The sequence below is a fragment of the Manis pentadactyla genome, chromosome 3 (genome assembly GCF_030020395.1).
Source record: "Manis pentadactyla isolate mManPen7 chromosome 3, mManPen7.hap1, whole genome shotgun sequence".
Lineage (NCBI taxonomy): Eukaryota > Metazoa > Chordata > Mammalia > Pholidota > Manidae > Manis > Manis pentadactyla.
Window position 1 is genome coordinate 202,747,005 of NC_080021.1, and position 7,401 is coordinate 202,754,405.

The window sequence follows — 7,401 nt, forward strand, 5'->3', positions numbered from 1 at the left end:
TGTATCTCTGAGGCTTTTCGTGTTTTCTATCCTTTTGGTTCTTCATGATTCAGGCTGAGTATTTTCTACTGACATGTTCTGCTTCCATTACTCTTGTCCTCATTTGTGTTTAATCGGTTATTAAACCTTTCAATTGAGTTCTTAATACCAGCTAGCATAGTATCATAGTATTCAGTTCTATAACTTTTAATTGCATTTTAAAAATAGGTTACAGTTTTCAGGGGAAATTATCCATCTTGTCCTCTGTTGGGTGCAATATTTTAAAGTCTGTGTCTGCTGACTCCAGCATCACATTCTTCTGTGATCTATTTCTTTTGCTTTTTGACCAGATGGTCTCACCTTCTGGTATTCCTGGTAATTTTTGATTGAATGCTAGACTTTTTTTTTTCTTTAAGTGCAACATTGAAGATAATATATATATATATATATATATATATATGACTGGAGAGTCCTTCAGGGAGGATTTTTCTTTTGCTTCTGAGAAAAGTCGGTTTGGGACAGCTCTGACTGGGGGGTTTCAGTCCTAGTGACTTGGTCTGATTCTGGTTAGCCTGGACTCCCAGGTTATAGCCCTTCAGGGACTTTAACTGCAAACCTGTTCAGAAAAACCAGCCCTCCTTTTTAAAACCAGCTCTCCTCCTCCAGGGTGAGCCCTCAACCTCTGTTTTTTGTTACCCCAAGCCATGGGGCTGCTGAAAGTTCTGTCCAGTTTTTTGGCCTCTTAGACCCTGCTTAGGAATTGGGAGGTGCCTTGAGGAGGTCAGAAGACCTCAATGTTCATTTCATCTCTCTGCACTTCCTTTCTCTCCAGGATCTTGGCCTCTTAAGTCCTCACTGCACCAGTAGCTCTCTGAGGCATCTGAGCAGATGAAAGAAATAAACCCCAAACTATAGCTTTTTAAACATGCTTTCAGCAGGAGTGTTCTTCTGATACAAGCTGGTCTGCTGTAGTCAGAGGTAAAGTCCAGCTATGGCTTCCATTATTGTTATATAAAAATCCTTCAAAGAACAGTACCACCCTGAGGCTAAGAGCCCTTTGACCAGTTCACATATGTGATTCCCATCCTTTCTGTGAAGAGGATTCTAAATGATCAAAACAGGAAGTGACATTTAAGAGCATCTTTTATGTGCAAAGCACCTCTCTGTCTGTTGCAGGAAATAGTTCCAAGACATGAGGAACACGGGGTTTTGCTGGAGCAGGAAAGTGGGACCTTGGCATGGGAGGTAGTGGAGAATGCATAGGAAAAGAAGAATCTGGAACAGAAGATGGGTGCAGGGGATGCAGAGTGACAACTGGCAGCAAAACAGGACACTGGGCAATGAGGACCTGGGAAAGCAAACTGTCTCCTCACCTAATTGATACTGTTGGGGACTCTTCCCCATTGGAAGAGGTGCTATAGCCTAGTGAAATGATAATCCCCTTCCCCCCGTAACACACACACAGAGCAAGCCCCCTTGTTTCCTTCTAGCCATTGATTTTTACCTTTCCCTGCTGCATATCTCCAACCTCCTTCTGCATATGATCACCTAGATGTCCTCTGGGCTCTTCCAGCTTGACAGAGACCAAGATGAAACGATCTGCTGCGTATTGTCAACTTGGCTCCGCTGCCACCTGCTCCTCAGTTCTCCGCGTTGCAAAAGAAGCTGAGAACCTCATATTCTAGAATCTTATTTCCCTGTATGTTTCTGAGAAATATATTTTAACTCGGGGCTCTCTTCTCCATCTTAGGGCTACTGCCCTAGTTCATACGTGTATTGCTGCCTGTCCTGATTGCCTAGGCAGCCTCTACTTGGGTGTCTGTATCTGTTAGGGTTCAATCAGAAGACAAAAACCACAGGGTAATCCGAATATGGGAAGTTGAATATAAATTATTCATTATAACAGATTGAAATAATGGATTACTTAGTAAGACATAAAGAGAACTTTAAAGGGTATAGGGATGGCAGATACAAGGAGCAGTTACTGTCCCTAGGGCTGAGGTAGTGTCCCCAAGGACGAGCTACCCACATCCCATCCACAGCTGAGATTTGGACTTTGTTGGGAAGGACGTGGCTGTGGCTGCCTGGATGCCGAGAAGTCTCTGAGATGCTGTGTTGACAGAATGTTCTAGAAATCTGCCCTTTAGGGTGTCAGGGATTGCTATCACAGAGAGATGGAGGCGCTTCCCCATTTGTTGGAGGGCACTGGGAGAAGCTGCCGGCTGCTGAGTGCTACCTGACCACCATGCAGTGCAGCTTCAGGGTGTTGGAAAGTCGTCCGTGCAGCAGAAGCCTGTTGGAGAAGCCGCACTGCAGAGGTGGGTACTGGAGAAGCCACGTGCACTGCACGAGCCTGCTAAACTGGCACACCAGCATCTGGAAGGAAAATCCTTCCTCTTCCAATGGCTCTGGCACCCCCTACCGACAAAACTTTACATTGCAGCTGCTGCTGAAGGAAAAAGATTTAAGGGGCCCAGCTCCATTTTAGTCGGTGAATGTGAATTTGGAGCCAAAAGCAATAACTGAATGTCCTTCTGCCATCACTATGAAGGCAGCATAACTGGTAAGCAAGTCTCAGCTATGCCACTTAACTATTAGTGTAACTGGGAGACTTATTTAAGCTCTCTGTGTAAGTTTCCTAATTTGTAAAACCAGGTTGGTAATAGTACTGTGTTGTTACGCTAAGTGAGTTGATATTATAAAGCACTAGAACAGTAAGCAATATACCAGACTTTATACATTCTTCAAATTGCAGCCAGGATGGGCTTTCCTTTGTAGATATGGATTTTAGTCTACAGTACTATGACAGAAGACACTGTCTTCCTTTATTCCTCTCTTTTCTGAGGTGGGGGCAGACATGGGTGTGCTACTATGATAAATTGCCTTAACAGTTTATTATGTTCAAATTGCAAAAATCAGAAATCTGGTTATATCACTTTGTTGTCTAAAACTCATCTGTGGGTCCCTGTTATCTTCAGGATAGAGTAAAAAAATCCCTTTTCCTGGACATGAGCCTCTCACTGATGCTCTGACTGCCACACTCCCACCACATCCTGGCTCAAGTTTTTGCTTTAGTCATTCCAAACATTGAAGTTCGCTACCCTCATACCCCACTAGCTTGTGCCTCTATTTTCCAACTTTGCCTATTCTGGTCCCTCCTTCTAGAATACCATCACCCCTCCTCTTTGCTCAGTGAGTTCCCTCTCAACCTTCAGAAAACTCAGCACTGCCTCTTCCAGGAAGCCTTCTTCAAACCCCCAAATCAGTTGTAAAATACCTTCTTTTGCTCCCATATTGTTGCCTATTATGTTGAAGTGTTATGGGCCTGGCTCCCTGGCTGGAGTTGAAGCCACCTGGGGTCTTCAGCATGCTCTGTGCTTTTTGCACAAACAACCTGTGTATTTGCACTGACTGTGCATTGCATCACCCTAGGGCTGCTGGTTGCAGAGTTTTGCACAAAACGCCCCCCTGTTCACTATGGCCCCGAGTACCAGCTGGAGTCAGGCAGTAGGCCCGCAGAATTGCACCCTCAAGCTCTAGACACTTATCCCAGCACTCATTTATGGCAGCCTATCACGCTACCGGACTGCTCCTAAGCCCGTCCTCATTAGGTTGGTTAGCAGTGACTGAAAATGTTTTAGAATGGTAAAAGCACATTCTCTATAAGAGATGCCAAGTTTTAATTGCTCCACATTCAAGGCAATCTCAGAGGTAGGACTGGGGGAGGGGAAAGGAGAGACACAGCCCTGTGATGGCAATTGGAGGCAACTCCTCCCACGGTGGCTTTTTCAGAAGTTGAAGTGGCTTTCTGGTGGCACAGGGATGGCTCAGACGTCTCCTCTAGGGGAGTTTCCAAATCAGTCTTCATGGCCCCTGTTCACTGCTTCCCCCCTGGGGGCACCTGAGCAGCTGTGCAGCCTCAGGGACCTGTGGGGGGGCCGCCGACTAGAATGCTCAGGGTCTTCCAAGAGTGCATGCTTTCATTAACAACCAGTTGTTGGAGGGGTGGTGTGAGTGTCTCTTTGGCAAACTGTTTTTGTGAGAATCTGTGTTCAGATCTGAAAAAGTGAAGGAAGATATTTATCCTGGGTAAAGGCTTTGAATTACCCATAAATAAACAGTCTTGGTCATAGCCCACTCAGGGTTGCTTCTATTATTAATTGCTTTAAAAAAAGATTCTTGAGCTTGTTTAAGCTAAGAATAACCCCGCACCAGGTTAAGCAGCTGAGATTTTAGAGTTTACATCTTAATGGCCCCGCCTGGCCTAGCTGGTCCTGAATAATACACATACACAGCCATCTGTTGAGCACCTTCTGTAGGGGGGACCATATTCTAGGCACTTACATTGACTCATTTCATCTTCCAACAACCTGAAACATAGGTAACGTGTTCTCATTGTCCCCATTTTGCAAGGGAGGATGCTGAAGCTGAGAGAGAGGTTTGGTGACATCCTCAAGATCAGTGAGTGGCTGGGGTGGAATTTAAGTGGTGGGTTGGACTAAAGCCAGGGATCTTAACCAATATCTAGTATCTTATAACTAGTACAGCTTTTAGGCTGTATTGTTACAGATATGGGTAACTACTCCCATCCCACACCCCCAAAAAGATGAGATAAACCCGAGGGTGTCCCAGCAGATGGTGGCTGGGAGGACTGAGGTCCAGAGAAATAACCTGGGTGTCCCTCCCAACCACCCCCCACGCCTGGAACTTACTGAAAGGCCATGGCTCTTGTTGTTGCGAAGTTCTTGGACTGTAGGAGCCAACAGGGGTGGAAGGCCCCTTGCTGGCCTGGCAACAGCAACAGATGTTTGACCCCATGTTTGGGTGGGTGGGGGGAAGAGGAAGGGCACAGGCCCACGGCTCTGCAGCCCCCGTCCCAGAAGCCCATTGTTATTTCAGTGGAGGATCATACTGGGCTGGCCTCTCCCAAAGTTCCATGCCCCTCCCTCTCCCAGACCCAGGGCTCTCTGACCCATGGAGAGAATGTGGAGCCTCCGCTCTGCCAGTCCTTACCTGCAGGGATGCCCTGCTGAGGCAGCAGATTGTATAGGGTCCCGCATGGCTCCTTGGGCAGGGCTTCCCCACCAGGGCCTGTGGCAGTGGAGCCCTGGTGCGCGCAGCTGCACCCACAGACTAGCCCGGGTTTAGGAGTCAGGTTTGTCTGCTGTTTTTCAGGTGTGTGTTCTTGGGGCTGATTCTGTAATCTCTGAGCCTCACTTTCTTGCCTGGAGAATGGGAATAGTGTTGCCCACCTTAGAGGAATAGAAGATTAACTTGATGAGGGTGACCACGGTGAGGCTCTCATAAGAGGCACCAAGTGCTGGCTCAGTGCTTGCTCTCTTTCTGTTCTCTTTCTGTAGCTAAGTGGCACCATGCTGGGCCCTGGTCCCATGGGAGCCTGATAATGCAGCTCAGCCTAGCAGGTTCAAGTCCTGGTTCTGCCAGTAACTTGCCGTGTAATTTTGGGCTTGTCCATGCCTGTCTTTCTGGGCCTACACTTCCATCTTTAACAAGTGCCGGTTAGGCCTCTCCAAGGATCCTTCCAGCTCTGATGACACAAGTTTGTATGCCCTCCTCTTATTCCCAGCCTCCTTTCTGTCCTCCAGGCCCCGGGCCATGTCCTGCCTCATTCCCCTTTCCCTGTGGCTAAAGCCCCACTTGGAATTCCCATCCACTGCACACCAGGTTCACTCCACGGCCTCACCCCGGGCACCAGCTTTCCCCCCATCTCCCCTCCCCACCGCACCAGCTCTCATCTGGATATTGCAATGGCCTCCTAACTGGTCTCCTTGCTGCTTCCACGCTGGTCTTCACTAGGGTCAACACGGCAGAGTCCTCTTACAACGCCAGTCAGCTCACATCACAACACATTTCGCCTTGGCTCAGTCTCCCAGCGGCTTTCCATAGCATGCACATTAAAGCCTAAGTCCTTCTCTGGGCTTCCCCTGCAAAAAGTCGTAGTCCAACCACCACCCTCAGCCTGTGTCTCCCCCCGTCCTCCCCTCATTCCAGCATGACTGCCTGGCATGCGCCCCTCCTTTGACCTAGGACTCTCTCCTCTCGAGATCAGCAGGACTCATTCCCTCACCTCCTTCAAGCCTTCGCTCAAAGGTCATCTTTTCTGGTGAGGCCCTCTGGCCTATTCCCCTTATTTAAATGCCTCTCCTCCAGAAGCAACCCCCTTTCCCACTTAATTTTTTCCATGGCCCTTGTCACGTTCTAACATCCTTAGAGTTTATTTGCATGTGCCCTGTCTTCCGCTGTCCGCCACACGAAGTCAGTCGGCTTCGTTCCCTGATGGGAACCCAGTGCAGGGTGCTGAGTGGACAGTTAGTTAATAAACCTTTGTGGAATGGTTGGACAAACCTGTACCTGGGTTGAGCGTTGGTCCTGGGCCCAAGCCGGTGCTGGCAGCAGGCAGCTGCAGGGGCGAGTCATTGTTCCCGGAATGTCACAGGCAGGATGCCTCTTGTCTCACCCACTGCCAAGCCGACTGGTGGCTTTAAGGACAAACAATTTGGTTTGCTTTTGGCTGCCTGCTGGTGGGGCCACCTCGCTTCCCCCCCTTTTCAATCCAAACCTATTTCTCCTCCCATGTTCCCTCTTCTGGGATTAGGTCCCACTCTTCACTTTGTGTCTGGAGCAGAGACGGGACACCCTCTGCCCCTTCTGCCTCCCGCCAGCTTCCTTCCACTTTCAGTCACCCATCAAGGCATTATGATTCTCCCTCATGAATATCTCCTCTGTGATCTGCCACCCTCCATCCACTGCCCCACAGCACCCCACAGCCACAGCTTCCCTGCTGGCCCTTGGCCATATCTGCCTCCGGGGCAAAACCACCGAGTCATTCCTTTGCCTCAGCCCTCAGGCTCCCCTGTTCTGCCACTCAGAGCTGCTCTGGATCTGGCCCCACCTGCTTCACCAGCCTCACGCACTACTCTTTGGCTGTGGGAGCAGCTGGCAGTGCCCTGCTTGCTCTCATTGCGTTACCAGCATGCTTCACAGAGGCTTTTCAGATCAGGTGTCACTCCCTCTGGGAAGCTATCTCTTTACACCTGGGAGGAATTAGGGGCCTCTCTCTTATGGTTCTCTAGACCCTCAGGCTTCCCGGGATGGTGGCCCAGGGAAAACCAGCGCCTGCCTAACTCATAGAATGTGTTCAGTAAATATTTGTCAAATGGACTGCAGAGTCCAGCTCTGCAATTCCACTGAACCCTAGAGGGGTGGGTGGGAGATGAAGAAAAACACAGAGGCTAGCAAGAGAAATGCAGAAATCAAAGGTGGCATCAGGAGGTCCACTGACTGCTGATGGCGGACCAGTGGCGCAGTTTAATTTCACAGCACAGCTTATATACACATGCTCACTTCCATGAGCTGCCCACAATGTTTTCATTTCCAGTGATCCCATATCCCCTGTTCTTT